The sequence below is a fragment of the Natator depressus genome, chromosome 8 (assembly GCF_965152275.1).
Source record: "Natator depressus isolate rNatDep1 chromosome 8, rNatDep2.hap1, whole genome shotgun sequence".
NCBI lineage: Eukaryota > Metazoa > Chordata > Testudines > Cheloniidae > Natator > Natator depressus.
Window position 1 is genome coordinate 37,748,169 of NC_134241.1, and position 15,712 is coordinate 37,763,880.

A 15,712-nucleotide genomic window follows, 5' to 3' on the forward strand; every position below is an offset into this window, starting at 1 on the left:
CCAGAGACCTGGGAGACCAGTCTCTGCGGCAGCGCCTCTGTTCTCCTCTCTCTTCTGGACTTCACTGACAAGGCGGGAGGAAATCAAACACTCCAGTCGAATTCTCCGCACACAACTTGGCGCTGAAGAGCCAATTAAATTCATTGACGTGGGGGAAATGCCCACAAGCCCCAGACTCACTACTACGGATCCTTTGTTTCTTCAGCCTCCAGGAGCAACAGCTTCATGTTGTTGAAATTTTTCAATAAATCTCCAGCGATGGACGTTTCCAACCCAATCTACCAATCAACAGACGTGAGCCCGACCAAAGAGGTGAGAAGCACTTTTGAGCTAGGTGAGGGTGGCCGAACCCCTCAGCTGCAGGGAGAGATGATAGGACTCCTGGGGCATGTGGCTCAGAGCGTGTGGATGAGCCTAGCTCCCAACCGGGGATTAAAGAAGAACAGTAAAAAACGGTTATCACTCCTTCCCATTCTATCCAGCTGCATCCTCTACAAGGGTTTAGCAGAATACTCTGTGCGCGATCTTCACATAGCGTTTAAACGAACTAAGAATGATCACAAGTAAGAGGAATAACGTTTAATTTGGTAATAATTTATATCACTAATGTTAGTGTTTCCTTGTTTATTTACCGGTCTGCACGAAATGTGCAATTCCCCAGATTGTGAATGGTAAATTTGGCCTTTGGAACAAACGGATACCCGTGACTAAGTTTAAACGCTTTACAAGCTTTCGGTGAGTTATTACTTACAGTTCAGTTCTTCCGCTGCCGAGTGCAATTGTTGGCTGTTGGTAAATTGCCTCCTATCGCTCTTAGCAGTGCTGGCCCTTTAAGCATTTACCCTCACTGCCTATAGGCGGAGCGTGGGTGATTCTCTTCTACCAATCTGATGTTGCAGTTGCGGTGGTGATCGAGTCTCCTCTGACTGACAGTGGGACTGTCCCACCCCCTTCCCCCAGGCGAGCCACAGGGCGGCTTTTTGCTGCTCTTCCGGGAAACAAAGCAGAGACGCTGGCGCTGCGCCGCTCTGCTCGCCTGCGGGGTCTGAAACTCGCCGCCGGCCGCTGCTCCCACCCAGTGGCCTCCTTGGCTGTGCCGGAGCGCAGAGAGCTCCAGGAAAGGCAAGGAGGTTTCCCCCTGCTTGGGTTGCGCCATGAGCTCAGCGGTGGGGAGCAGGGGGTTCCTACAATGGCAAGTAGGCGCTTTCCTTCTGGTTTCCTTCCCGCTGCTGGGTGGGGGGCAGGCGGCACAGATCCGTTACTCCATCCCGGAGGAGTTGGCCCCGGGAGCCTTTGTTGGGGGTGTGGCTAGGGACCTGGGTCTGGATGCTGCCCGGGTGGCCTCCCGACAGCTGCAGATCCTGCCCGGCTTGGCTCAGAGGCACTTCAGAGCAGAGGCGCAGAGCGGTATCTTGGTGGTGGAGGACTGGATAGACCGGGAGCGGCTCTGCGGCTCTAGCCCGCGCTGTCTGCTGTACCTGGAGCTCCTGCTGGCCAACCCGCTGGGCTCCCACCGCGTGGAAGTGGAGATTCTGGATGTGAACGACAATACTCCGGCGTTCCTTACTAGCCTCACCCGCTTGGAGATTGCCGAGTCCTCAGCGCCAGGCGCGCGGTTCCCTCCGGAGCCTGCAGAAGATTTGGACTTTGGAGCCAACTCCGTCAGCACCTACCGGCTGAGCCCTCCTGGATGTTTCACCTTGAATGTGAAGAATCGTAAAGACGGCAGCAAACACCCCGAGCTGGTTCTGGAGAAGGCGCTAGACAGAGTAGCAGGAGCAGCTCCGGCTGGTGCTCCCAGCCCTGGATAGTGGGCTTCCTGCTAAATCTGGAACCGCTGAGATTGTCGTCTGTTATTGAGGCCAACTACAACCCGTCCGTCTTTGATCAGCCCATGTACAAAAAGAAAAGGAGGACTTGTGGCACCTTAGAGACTAACCAATTTATTTGAGCATGAGCTTTCGTGAGCTACAGCTCACTTCATCGGATGCATATCTCCTGCTGGCAATAGCTCATCGGATGCTATCATGCTCAAATAAATTGGTTAGTCTCTAAGGTGCCACAAGTCCTCCTTTTCTTTTTGCGAATACAGACTAACACGTCTGTAACTCTGAAACCATGTACAAAGTAATGCTGCTGGAAAATGCGCCAGAGGGGACTGTGGTGATTAAATTAAATGCCACCGACCAGGACGAGGGGACAAATGGAGAGATCACCTATTCCTTCAGCAGTCACGCTCGCCAGAAAATTCGGCGGTTGTTTAGCATCCAGGACAGGACCGGAGAGGTAAGAGTCCTGGGAAATGTGGACTATGAAGATGGCACAGTGTACGAGGTCGATGTGAGAGCCAAAGGCCAGGGCTCTCCCACCATGGACGCCCATTGCAGCATCTTGGTGGAGATAACGGATGTCAACTACAACGCCCCTCGCATTAGGTTCATGTAGTTCTCAGCCGCGGTTCGAGAGGACGCGCCAGCGGGGACGGCGGTGGCTCTTCTCAGTATAAGTGATGGAGACTCCAAGGAAAATGGAGAGGTTCAGCTGCAGCTCCCGGCAGACATCCCCTTCCAGATTGTACCGTCCTTCAGGAGCCACTACTCCTTGGTCACCAGCGGCCTGCTGGATCGGGAGGAGGTATCGGAGTATAAGGTTGTGATTACAGCTACAGATTCTGGATCGCCGCCACTTTCCAGCCAGAGCAGCCTCCTGATAAACATATCGGACCTGAACGATAATCCACCCCGCTTTTCCCAGCCTGCCTACCAAGCGGAGGTGCAGAGAATAATGCTTTGGACGTTCCCATCTGCTCCGTGTCCGCCTTTGATCCCGATCTGGGCCAGAACTCCCAGCTGTCTTACTCCATCGTGGATAGTACCGTGCAGGGGGTGCCCGTTTCCTCCTATGTCTATGTCGGCTCCGAAAACGGGACCATCAACAGCAGCTCCTCGTTCGATCAGGAGCAAATCAAACAGATAGCTGTGCAGATACAAGCCAGAGACGGCGGGTCACCGCCTCTCAGCACCAACGTGACTGTCTCCATCTTCATCCTAGGCCAGAACGATAATGCTCCTCTGATTATCTATCCTGTGGCTCAGAAGGGGTTCCTGGCCCAGCAGTCCGTCCCTTTCTCTTCGCAGGCGGGACACTTGGTGACCAAAGTGACAGCTGTGGAAGTAGACTCGGGGCGAAACTCATGGCTCTCCTACAAACTGCAGCAAGCCACAGACTCAAGCCTCTTCAAAGTTTGCCCATACACCGGGGAGATCAGAACTACCCGAGCTCTCCTTGAACAAGACTCCCCCACGCAGAAGGTTGTCCTTGTGGTCGAAGACGCTGGGGAGGCGCCCATGTCTACCACGACCACTGTGATCATGAACATAGAGCAGGACCCTGACCGGAGCTCAGCAGACTTCAGGAGGTCTAACCTGGAGCAGGATGGGCTTCCCCACCTGACAGTGTACCTCATCATTGCTCTGGCATTAATCTCAGTCCTCTCTGCCATGGCTTGCGTATTTTTAGCCGTGAAGTGCCTTAGAAATGCGAGAGTCAGAAACTCCGATACAGCTTGGACTACTTATCTAAAGGGAGGAAATACCCTGCAGGTGAGGAGACACTTTGATAGAGGTCTTCAGAGCGTGGAGGAGAAACTGGAGTTCCCCACTGTCTTTGGGGGAGATTTTCTTTCTCGATGTCCTCTCTAAAGGCTTCGTCAGACTCTATTATCAGAGGGGACTAGTCTCCTGTTTGCAAAACCCGATAGTCAACCGGACATCAACAGCCCAAACACTCTTCTGGCCAGCAATAACCTCAGCGATCCCAGTGAGGTGAGAAGTGAGAGACAATTACATATTTGGGGTTTGAGTTAATGTCTTCTTGTGATGTCCTTAACATGTTGGTTAATTGCTTTTATTTCAGATGACTTGTGATTTGGAAAAACATCTATTCACTTTGGTTTTGAGTGAGGGATTAATATTGGAGTCCCTGGTGAGGACGGCGAGGTATTTCTCTCAGCCTCCACAGCAGGCTGTTGTCCTTGTACAGTAGCTTTTAAAAAGTGTACAATGGATTGTGAGCCTCTGGAAATACACTGCAAGGCCTCAAAATAGTGTGGTAAATGTGAACATTCTATTCTCTTGGTGGGTAAATTATCGCAGTTGTGTTGGGAGACCCTGACAGATTTCTAAGTCTTGTGTTGAAAGGTGGCAGTGGCTAGGTGTTTAGAAAGTGCTCTGATATATCTGGTTACCCTGAGGCTTCAAAATAATATTGGGGATATTTCGCCAGACCAGTGAAATGTTTGATGTGGAGGGTTCATCGGGCTTTAACAAATACTTTTTCATAGCGTATGAAAACATTGTATACAGAGACCAGGGTTCTGCATTCATCACAGCTGAGGATTTGTCCTTTGTTGAGATGAAATGGGTGACATCTGAAGTCACGATTGTGGTTGCCAAAGCAAAATAATGAGGATTTGTACCTTGTATGCTTCCACGACGTGCTGTTTCCTTGAGAACAAAAATCTGAGCTGCTAAATTTAGCTGCCAAAACCACTGACTAACGCTTGTGAAATGTAATTCTGGGGGAGTTAGTCCTCCTGACGCTGGCTTGCGGCGCTTGTCTCTGTAGCTTTAAATGTTTAGGAGGCGTTGTCATTGGCCGAGAGCGGATGGAGCTGTCATCCAATGAGGTGCTGATCTAGGCTGTGGGGATCTGCTCTTCCTCTCTCTACCCCCCTCCCCTTTTTCCTCCGGCTCTGTGGCTATGATTCAGCTCCCCTCCCCCAACCCACCCCCTCCACTCAGTGACTAACAATCGCTGCTGCAGCAAAGCAAACCCGGGCGCCGTTCTGTCAGCTGTGGAGGGGAATACCGGGGATTTTAGAAGCTCGTATCCAGGCCTTGGTGCCTCCCGTGTGCCGGGACAGGACAAAGACTCTTTCTAGGAGGAGGATAGCTCAGAAATGGAGCCCAGAAGCCCTGGGCAACCCGCTTGGAAATGGCAAGTACTGAGTTTGCTTTCCATGTGCGGCTGGGGCTGGGTCTCTGGGCAGATTCGCTATTCAGTGGTGGAGGAGTCGGAGCTGGGAACAGTGGTGGGGAATGTGGCTCAAGATCTAGGCTTAAAGGTGGCGGATCTTTTGGGTCGCAGGCTGCGCTTGGGCTCGGCGGAGAGCAGACGGTACTTTGCGGTGAGCCTGGCCAGCGGCACTCTGCTGGTGAATGAAAAGATAGACAGAGAGAGCCTGTGCGGAGCCAGCGCGGGGTGTGTGCTGCCGGTGCAGGTCGTTATAGAAACCCCCCTGGAACTTTTCCGCCTGGAGGTTGAGATTCTGGACCTAAATGACAATTCGCCCAGCTTTCCCATTGCCCAGCGCACGGTGAGGATAGCGGAGTCCGCCACCGTGGCTGCGCGCTTCCCTCTGGAGAGTGCCCAGGACCCGGATGTGGGGACCAACACTGTCAGCTCCTACCAGCTCAGCCCCAGCCCGTACTTCTCACTGGACGTGAAGAAGCTTAAGGACGGCAAACTCTTCCCGGAGCTGGTGCTAGAGCAAGCCCTGGACCGAGAGGATAAGCGAGAACACCATCTGGTACTGACCGCCATTGACGGGGGAAATCCGGCCAGGTCAGGCACTGCGCAGATAACCGTGGTTGTTGTGGATATCAATGACAATGCACCTGTGTTCGACCAGTCTGTCTACAAGGTCAGCTTGCCGGAAAACACCCCTGTGGGCACTCTGCTTATTCAACTCAATGCTACTGACCCTGACGAGGGCCCCAGCGGAGAAGTACAGTACTCCTTTGCAGTTCACACTTCCGACTCCGTCCGGAAGTTGTTTGATTTGGATCCCCCCACTGGCGCCGTCCGCGTTCAGGGAGCTGTGGATTTCGAAGAAGCGGGTTTCTATGAAATCCACTTAAGAGCCCGAGACAGGGGCGTGCCGGAAATGGAAGGCCACTGCGTTCTCCAGGTGGAAGTAGAAGACGTCAATGACAATTCCCCAGAGGTCCTGCTGACCTCCTTGGTGAACCCAGTGCCAGAAAACACCCCCTTGGAGACCGTGGTGGGGCTTTTCAATGTGCGAGACCGAGATTCGGGTGCCAATGGGGAAGTAAGTTTAGGAATAGCATCAAACCTGCCATTCAAAATTAAATCATTTGAAAACCACTATGCGCTGATCACCCGCGACAAACTGGACAGAGAATCCGTCTCTCAATACACCATTGAGCTGACTGCCAGAGACGCAGGATCACCCTCTCTGACCACCGAGACCACAATACTTCTGAACATTTCGGACGTCAATGACAACCCCCCTAGCTTTTCTCAGACTTCCTACAACGCCTTCCTGAGCGAGAACAGCCCCCCAGGCTCCTTGCTCTGCACCGTGTCGGCTTCCGATCCAGACGAGGGAGAAAATTCCCGCCTCACTTACTCTATAGCGGGAAGTGAGATCGAGGATGCGCCTGCCTCTTCCTTCGTTCACATTAACCCGGACAATGGCAATGTTTACGCGCAGCGCACTTTTGACTTCGAGTTGCTTCAGGTACTACAAATCCCCGTGGCTGTGCAGGACTCAGGGTCTCCTCCTCACAGCTCCAATGTTACCGTCTACGTCTTTATTCTGGATCAGAACGATAACGCCCCGGTCATTTTGCACCCGGTGACTGGCAGACCGGTCGCAGCGCCCCAAAGGATACCCCAGTCTGTTCCCGCTGGCTACCTGGTCACCAAAGTCACAGCAGTGGATGCAGATTCTGGCCATAACGCCTGGCTCTCCTATTCGCTGCTGCCACAGTCTACAGACCCCTCCTTGTTCCGAGTGGCTCCTTACACAGGAGAAATCCGGACCGCCCGGGGCTTCCAAGACACAGACCTGGCCGCGCAGAAAATCGTTGTGCTAGTCAAGGACAACGGGGACCCAGCTTTGTCCTGCACAGTCACCCTTATGGTTTCCTTAGAAGACAAAGCGTCGGAGGAAAACTCCAAATCTCGCGATTTCCTAACAAACCCCAAAGAAAAGCCCGACCTGACTCTCTATTTAATTATTGCGCTGGTGGCAGTAAGCATGGTGTCTCTTGTTACTTTCATTGTACTGTCTGCAAAGTGCCTCAGGAAAAGAGACAGACACTCTTGCTGCTGCCTGAGCAACTCACCCTCTAGGGACATTTTCAAACACTCCAGCCCAAAGCTTCAGCTGAACACGGACGGCACGTTGAAATACATGGAGGTGACACTCAGGCCCACAGACTCTCAGAGCCAGTGCTATAGGACCTGCTTTTCTCCAGGCTCAGACAGAAGTGACTTCACCTTTATGAGACCTATGAGTTGTCCCCCGCCCAGTGCCCTAGCGATGGAAACTGACACTTTCTTATCTGGTACAAATACATCGAATGAATCCGGTCAGGTGAGATGGCACTTTTGCCCTTCATTCCTCACAAATGACACGGGTGTCTTGAAGCATGTTGCCTATGTGACCGAGGACAGAGCAGCACATGGGATTTGTGTCTAGGGATGAACTGTGAAAATGTGTCACCATCATGAAGTACGCTCAGGCACCAAGGGTTTCTTTTGTTTGGTTTATGTAAAATAACGCTCCAGATGTTGCGTGTAAGGCAGGTATTCCAGACACACTCGTGCTCACACAATGAGCTGTTCATTAGTTTGTGAGTCAGGAAATCAGGGATTTAGTTCACTGGACTGTGCCTTAAACAATGACAAGTTTATAAGTTGGTTATGACAGGAAGTGTGCAAGCAATTAATTACATGAGATGAATCTGGAAGCTCTAATGAGGGAAGGGAAGGGAAGGGAGGGGAAACGAGAGGAACGGACATTGATTATTTGTTCTCATTTAACTAACTTTCAATTCTAAATGAGACCGGCTGAACCTATCTCTGAACCTAATTTAAAGGGTTTCAGTTCATGCAAAATATCAGTGTGTGTTTTCAAGAAAATGCTTCTGTTTTGCAAGCAGGTAATCCGGATCACACGTCTGCAAGCCTTGTTGCTGACACTCATGCTTAAATCACAAAGAGTTCGCTTTGTTCGTCATTGTCTGCTGTTTGCCTGGTGTCTCTAGGTTAAAAACTGCAGATTCCACGGACCTTTGTTACACAGCAGCCACTTCAGCCCATGGATTGGTGCTTGTGTTGCTGTCCCGGTAAGGAGGCTAGTGATTGGATAAACGAGAAGACACTCTTAGCCAATGAGTAAGAGGCTAATACTGGAGATCAGCGTGTACCCCCTCCCCTTCCCCGCCGGAGCTGTATCTTTCTCTTTCAATAGGTGCCCAAAACAATGAATGAGAGAGATAAACAGTGAGCGCAGACCCCTTTCTCTCTGATACTTTATTACAGATCCACAATTAATCGTCCAGCAGTTTAAGCAGACACGCTTTCTTTGCTGTGCATAGCTTCTTGCTGTGGATTTTAGTAAGATGCTAGGAGCAGGAAAGTCTGCCTGGTCCCTGGGACTCCTGCCTTTCTTTTCTCTCTGTTTGTTTTTGCATAGCTCTTCCGCCCAGATCCGTTACGCTATCCCAGAGGAACTGACTCGAGGTGCCTTTGTGGGAAATATTGCTAAGGATCTAGGGACAGATTTGGCAAAACTCGCGGCTGCTAATCTGCAGGTTCTTTCTGATTCTGATTCCCAATATTTCTCTGTGAATGTGAACACTGGGATTATAGTGGTCAATGACAGAATCGACAGAGAGCGGCTCTGCGGGCAGAATTTGCGTTGCTTCTTGCATCTCAAACTCGCTATTGAGAATCCAGTGGAGTTCTACCGCATTGAAGTGGAAATATTGGATATAAATGATAATCCTCCTGCATTCCCGAGCAGCGAGATCACTTTACAGATCTACGAACTGGCCTCTCTGGGCGCCCGCTTTCCTATCCATCAGGCGCAGGACCTGGACGTGGGCTCTAACGCTTTGCAGACCTACCACCTCAGCGCCAATGAGAATTTCAATCTCAACGTGAAGGCACGTACAGATGGCAGCAAATTCCCGGAGCTGGTGCTGGAAAGAGCGTTGGACAGGGAGCACAGAGCTGTCCACCATTTGGTCCTGACAGCTGAGGATGGCGGCTCTCCCCCCAGGTCCAGCAAAACACGAATTGCTGTCCAGGTTCTAGACGCCAATGATAACCATCCAGTGTTCGATAAATCCTCCTACCAAGCTCGTTTGGTGGAAAACTCTCCCTCAGGCACGCTAGTCATTAAACTGAATGCCACAGACGTGGACGAAGGGCCTAACGGAGAAGTACGCTATTCTCTGGGCAGCCACAACTCGGAAGCCTTGCGCAGGATATTTTCAATAGACGATCAAACGGGAGAAATCCGACTTCAAGGGAATCTAGATTTTGAAGAAGCGTCTGTCTACGAGATTGAAGTTGAGGCCAAGGATATGGGCTCTCCCACGATGGAGGAGCATTGCAGCGTCACTGTAGAGGTCACGGATGTGAATGACAATCCTCCGGAGGTGGTCCTCACCTCCTTCTCCAGCTTCCTGAGTGAAGATGCCCCTCCTGGGACTGTGGTCGCTGTGATACACGTGAAAGACAGAGACTCCGGAGAGCATGGGAAGGTCCAGTGCCATCTGCCCAGAAGCCTTCCCTTCAAACTTCGGAAAGACTTTGAGCACCAGTATTCCCTGCTCACCAGCCAGGAGCTGGACCGCGAGAGCGTCTTCCAGTACAATGTCACCATCTCCGCCTCTGACCTGGGAATCCCCTCTCTCTCCCGATACACAGTTCTCTCCATCACGGTTGCAGACATCAATGACAACACGCCACAGTTCGAGAGAGCTTCCTATGACGTCGTCCTGAAAGAGAACAACCAGGTGGGGGAAATATTGGTCACGGTGTCCGCAACCGATCCTGATTTGGACCAGAACTCGCGCCTTTCCTATTCTGTTCTGAGGAGCCCGGGGAAAGGTCCAGCTACGGATCCCTCCGCGTACATCTCCATAAACCCAACAAGTGGGCAGGTTTCCGCGAAGCTGCCTTTTGATTACGAGCAAACCACTTATTTCCAGTTCCAGGTGGAAGTCTCAGATGGCGGGTCTCCAGCTCTCAGCAGCAGGACAGTGGTCCACGTCTTCGTCACAGACCAAAATGACAACGCCCCAGGGATCCAGTTCCCTTTGACCGGGAAGGACTCAATAGTCCAGCTCAGGATTCCTCGCTCTACCAGCCCCCAGGCCTTAATAACGAAGATCACAGCGGTGGACCTAGACTCTGGACGAAATGCATGGCTCTCCTACCATTTAATGCAGGCAACCGATCCCAGGCTTTTCGGGGTGGCCCTGCGCTCCGGAGAAATCCGGACCACGCGAGCCCTCCAGGAGCAGGATGCTGCCACACAGGAACTCTTCTTGGTAGTCAAAGACTCAGGCGAGCCGCCCATGTCCACCTCCGTCACCGTGTTGGTGTTGCTGGAGGAGAATGCCCCCGAAGCCTTCCTGGGGTTAACGGCTCACGCGGCGGAAAGTGAGAGCGTCCCCAGGTTAACGCTGTATTTAATCATTTCACTAGCGACAATCTCAGCGTTGTCATTGGTTGCTTTGGTGGGGCTGGGTGTCCGGTGTGTGAGGAGGGATGCACGTGCTGCGGTTGGCTGCTGTGTGAAAGCGGACACGCTCCGGGTGCCCCCAAACACGTTGCTCGGACACGTACAGCCCAGCCTGGGGGACGCCACGATCGACGTGCAGGTGACCGCCACGGCCCCCCCTGCCCCGGGGTATAGATCCTGCTTCTCTCCAGTCTCAGACATCAGCGAGTTCATGTTCATGAAACCCTCTGTGAGCCTCGGAAACGGCTCGGGTAACAGCCCGCCTGATCGCAGCTGCTCCACTGAGGTGAGCTCCCTGAACATGCCAGGTCAGTGTCCCCAGCTGACCCCGCCGTGTGACCTGCAGCGTGTCTGGCTGGGTCCGTGTGGCCCAAAGGCACCAGACGCGCTAAATCGCAGCCAGCTCCTCTAGTGCCGGGCCAGGGGAGAGGACACGGCCGCTCTCTGTACCGCCTCTGTCCCCCCTCCCCTTCCCCCCCCCCCCAGGTTCTATGTCAAGTCACAGCTCGCCCTGAGAGCTCTGCTCAGCACCTGCCCTTTCCATTGGCCACCCCGTCGGAGCTGAACGCACCCCCAGGGTTTAGGGTATCCTTTGCCGGTGACTCACTGCCAGCGTCCCGGCGGTGCAGAGCTGGGGGGGAGGGGGGTCTGACGGGGGCTGCGTTCCTGGAGTTCAGGTCGAGTGAGTTTTGGGGAAGGGGCACTGCTGTCGGGAGGAGGGATTGTCACTTGTCAGCACCCATCGCCCGCCGACTTTCTACGCCGGTCTTTGCCGGGGAATTGAGCGTTTGAGATCGGCGCCCCTCCGGCTGCAGCTCTTCTCCTCCCCCTCCCTCCCCTTCCCCCCCCTCCCCCAGCAGCCGCTAAGCCCTGCCGGGCAGCCGGGAGCACCCGAGGAGCGGACTTTGGGGACACTGGAACCGGCGGCGCGAGTTCCCGGGCGGCAGCGAGCGGGGCGGGAGCCAGGGAGGCGGCAGCGAGTGGCTTCAGACACACACAGCAGAGCGCGGCATGGCCGGGAGATCGAGTTTGCGCTGGCAGCTCCTGCTGCTCGGTGCTTTCCTCTCTCTGCCGGACCCGGCTCCAGCACAGACTCGCTACTCAGTGCCTGAGGACCTCGAGCCGGGCTCCTTTGTGGGGAACATTGCCAAGGATCTGGGTGTGGACGTGCGGAGCCTCTCGGCCCGTAGCCTGCGGCTGGTCAGCGAGGGCGGCCGTCAGCACTTCCAGGTGAACCTGGCCGATGGAGTCCTGCTTGTGAATGAGAAACTAGACCGGGAAGCTCTGTGTGGTCGGAGCACCACGTGCTCCCTGCAGCTCCAGCTGGTGCTGGAGAGCCCGCTGCAGCTGCACCGGGTGGAGGTGGAGATCCTGGATGTCAACGACAACGCGCCGCAGTTCCCGAAGAAGGAAGTTTCTTTAGAGATCACCGAGGTAGCGAACCCAGGGACTCGCTTACCCCTGGAGGTAGCAGAAGACCCAGATATGGGCTCCAACTCCATCTCCACCTATGAACTCAGCGCCAGTGACCATTTTGTCCTGAGCATAAATGTAAGGGGAGATGGTGTGAAAATGCCTGAAATCGTGTTGGAGAAAGCCCTGGATAGAGAGAAAGTGGCGGCCCATCACTTAACCCTAACAGCTCTCGATGGTGGGGACCCGGTGAGATCAGGCACTGCCAGGATCACAGTTCATGTCCTGGATGCCAACGACAACCCCCCTGTGTGTGATCCGCCGATTTCCAAAGTGTTTCTGGAAGAAAACGTCCCATTAGGGACGCTGGTTACACAGCTGAACGTCACTGACTCGGACGAAGGCCTGAATGGGCAGATTGAATATTCGTTCAAAACCAGCAATAATGCCCCCGATACATTCCTCAGACTGTTCAACCTGGACCCCCAGACAGGGCAGATCACAACCAAAGCCCCGCTGGATTACGAGGACTCCAGTGCTCACGAGATCGCCGTTCGAGCCAGAGACAAGGGCTCCCCCGCAATGGAGGGGCACTGCAGCCTCCGGGTGGAACTGGTGGACGTGAACGATAACAGCCCGGACATTGTGCTGACCTCCCTGTCCAGCCCGGTGCAGGAAGATGCGCCCCCGGGGACTGTGATAGCGCTAATTGGCGCCAAGGACAATGACTCTGGGGAAAATGGACATGTCCACCTGCAGATAAGCAATGATCTTCCCTTTAAACTGGTGAGCTCCTTCAAAGGGCATTACTCACTGGTCACTGCTGGGCCTCTGGATCGAGAGAAGGCTGCTGGATACAACATCACTGTTATGGCCACAGATGCCGGGTCCCCTCGAAGGTCCACCGAGCAAACGATCTTCCTCCAGATCTCTGATGTGAACGATAACGTGCCCAGGTTTTCCAGCCCCTCCTACACGGCCCACATTCAGGAGAACACCCTTCCTGGGGCCTCTGTGTTCTCTGTATCTGCCTCTGACCCTGATGTGGGCACCAACTCCAAGCTTTCCTACTCCATTCTGGACACCGGCATGCAGGATGTGCCCATCTCAACCTACTTCCACATCAACCCAGAGAACGGCACCATCTATGCCTTACGGGCTCTTGACTACGAGCAGGACAAAGTGTTCCAGGTGCTCGTGGAGGTGCAGGACGCTGGGTCCCCTGCCCTGAGCAGCACCACCATGCTCCACCTGTTCGTCCTGGATCAGAACGACAACGCGCCCACCATTGTGTACCCACCTGTCCCCAGGGGCTCCACCTTCCAACAGACAGTCCCCTCCTCGGCAGAACCCGGCTATCTGGTCACCAAGATTGTGGCTGTGGATGCTGACAGTGGCCACAATGCCTGGCTCTCCTACCAGCTCCAGGAGACCAGTGAGCCATGTCCCTTCCGGGTGGAGCTCCGCTCTGGAGAGATCCGAATAACTGAGGCACTTAGGGAGTCAGGAGTGCCCCATAGGCTGGTGGTCCAGGTGAGGGACAATGGGACCCCCTCCCTGTCCGCCTCAGTGGCTCTAGTCATCTCTCCCGAGGAGAACGCTGTTCAAGACTTTGCCAAGGCCTTGGACCTTCCCAAATCGACTTCCAGAGCATCCAGCGTCACTCTCTACCTTATCATCTCCCTGGTAGCCATTTCGCTGGTGTCATGTGTGATGCTGGCTGTCCTAGGCACCAAGTGCCTCAAATCGGGCTGCGCAGCTGCAGGCTGGCCCCTCTCACGCTGTTGTAGGAGGACAGGCCACAAGTCTGCATTGAACTTTCCTGGGCAGTTGAATTCGGAAGGTTTCATCAAGTATCTGGATGTGGGTGGAGCTGGGCTGGTGTCCCAAGCACAACACTACAAGTCTTGTTTCTCTCCAATGTCCGATCAAGGGGATTTCCTCTTTGTAAAACCTTTCAGCCATTCCACTACTGGGGAGAGCATGGCTGCCTTTGATCAGGTGGCCGGTGCTTTAGTGAGTCCCTGCGACGGGGTAAGCTCTGTGTGTGTCCTGCTGTCCTTTCTGTTCAGAGTCACTGTTCATAAATATCCACTCTTCTCCTTCAGGCCTTTCAATACACTTTGGCCTCCTGGGGAAAGTGCATTACCTCTACCTGTCCAGCAAGAGATAGGGGGAAAAGTCGGGGCTTGGCATAATGGAGGTGGGATGCCTGGGTGGGAATAGAATCCAACACATCAGGACCAGAGAGTGACTGGCCCAGGTAGCTGCAGCTTCTCCTTAGACCATTCCTTGTTTACATACCCTAAGTTTTGTAAGTGACACATTGCATTGTTATATGCAGTGTTACTGTAGCTGTGTTGGTCCCAGGATATTAGAGAGACAAGGTGGGTGAGGTCATATCTTTTATTGGACCAAATTATGTTGGTCAGAGAGAGAAGCTTTCCAGCTTTTCTTCAGGTTAAATATGAAGTTTTTTGTATTTACCTCTTACTACTTTATTCCACCTATGAAGCCGGACTTGGAACTGAGTAGTTTGCTAAAACAAAGTTTATCTGTTTTGATCTTTTTGTATTTTGTAGGTGTGTGGCAGAAACTTTTCACTTGGTGATGTATTGTACTACACGCTGATCGCGCCAGGATGGCAACTGTGGCCAACATTTTCAAACTTGGAAACATAAATACGTAGCCCCAGTTTTAGAGGTGCTGGGCACCTGCAGTTCCCACTGAACTCAGTGAGATGGCAGGGTGCTCAGGACAGTTGAAAATAAGGCTATTTTTATGTAGATGCCTAGACATGGATATAAATGCCTGAATTTAGGCATCCAGGTTTGAACATTTTGGGTTCCGGCTCTAAAATTATTTTTGTCAGTAACTGTATGTCCTAAAATTGAAAGTGACAATTACGGTAACATTTCAGAAAATAAAGAGAGAAGACCTCATTTACAAAATGTGTGTGTATATATGTATTGTTGAGTGTGTGTAAATATTTTTAAAAATAGAAGTCAAAGATAGATACTTTTTAATTTGCATACATACAGCTTGGATGGCAATGGGACTCCTTTGTGGGGAAGTCAGTAGTTATTCTGAGGCTTTTCTTTACCATAATCATTAAAGTTATCAGTAAATTAGTAATATCACAACTTCTGCTAAATAAAAACTAGGTCAGCTGTACCTATCTTCCATTTTCCTTAGTAACTGTATATACAAGCAGAATAATCCTGTTCTGCTTTACAAAGCCTAAACTGCTTATTCCCAAGATAACCCAGGAGACATCTTTAGAGCGCTAAAGGAGGTACACTATTACTGCAGAGTTAATTAAGAAGATAGCTAGAAGTCTATGATTTTTGGAAGTACTTGTGTTTCAGACAGAAAACAGTTCTCCCTTTTAGCTCTCCTTACAAAGACTTAATACATAGAGCTGTTTCATGTATTTCTTTATTTACAAACTGCCCCTTGTCTGATAATGAATCAATGTGGGTGGAAAGTGATACAGGGCCCACTAATCAAGTTCCACAGTGGTCTGTTATGTCTATAGTCTGTTGGGTCTCCTAAACAAATAATATATTTTGTTGTGGGAAGTGAATTCTTTTCTACATAGTCAGAAAAATACTGTCATGCACCAAGGACACAGTATCCAGGAAAAGATTAATTAAAATATAGAATGTGAAATCAAGACACTGTGCAAGCATTTTTAGAAAGGGAGAAAGGACAAATTAGGAAGTTCTG

The 15,712-nt window shown here is 52.2% G+C and overlaps 1 protein-coding gene across 1 annotated transcript in view; it reads left to right on the forward strand.

The window, feature by feature from the left end:
- The window catches only part of LOC141992678 (protocadherin gamma-A4-like), a 106,072-nt gene that overhangs the window by 60,090 nt on the left and 30,270 nt on the right, over window positions 1-15,712 (forward strand). The window lies entirely within an intron of this gene.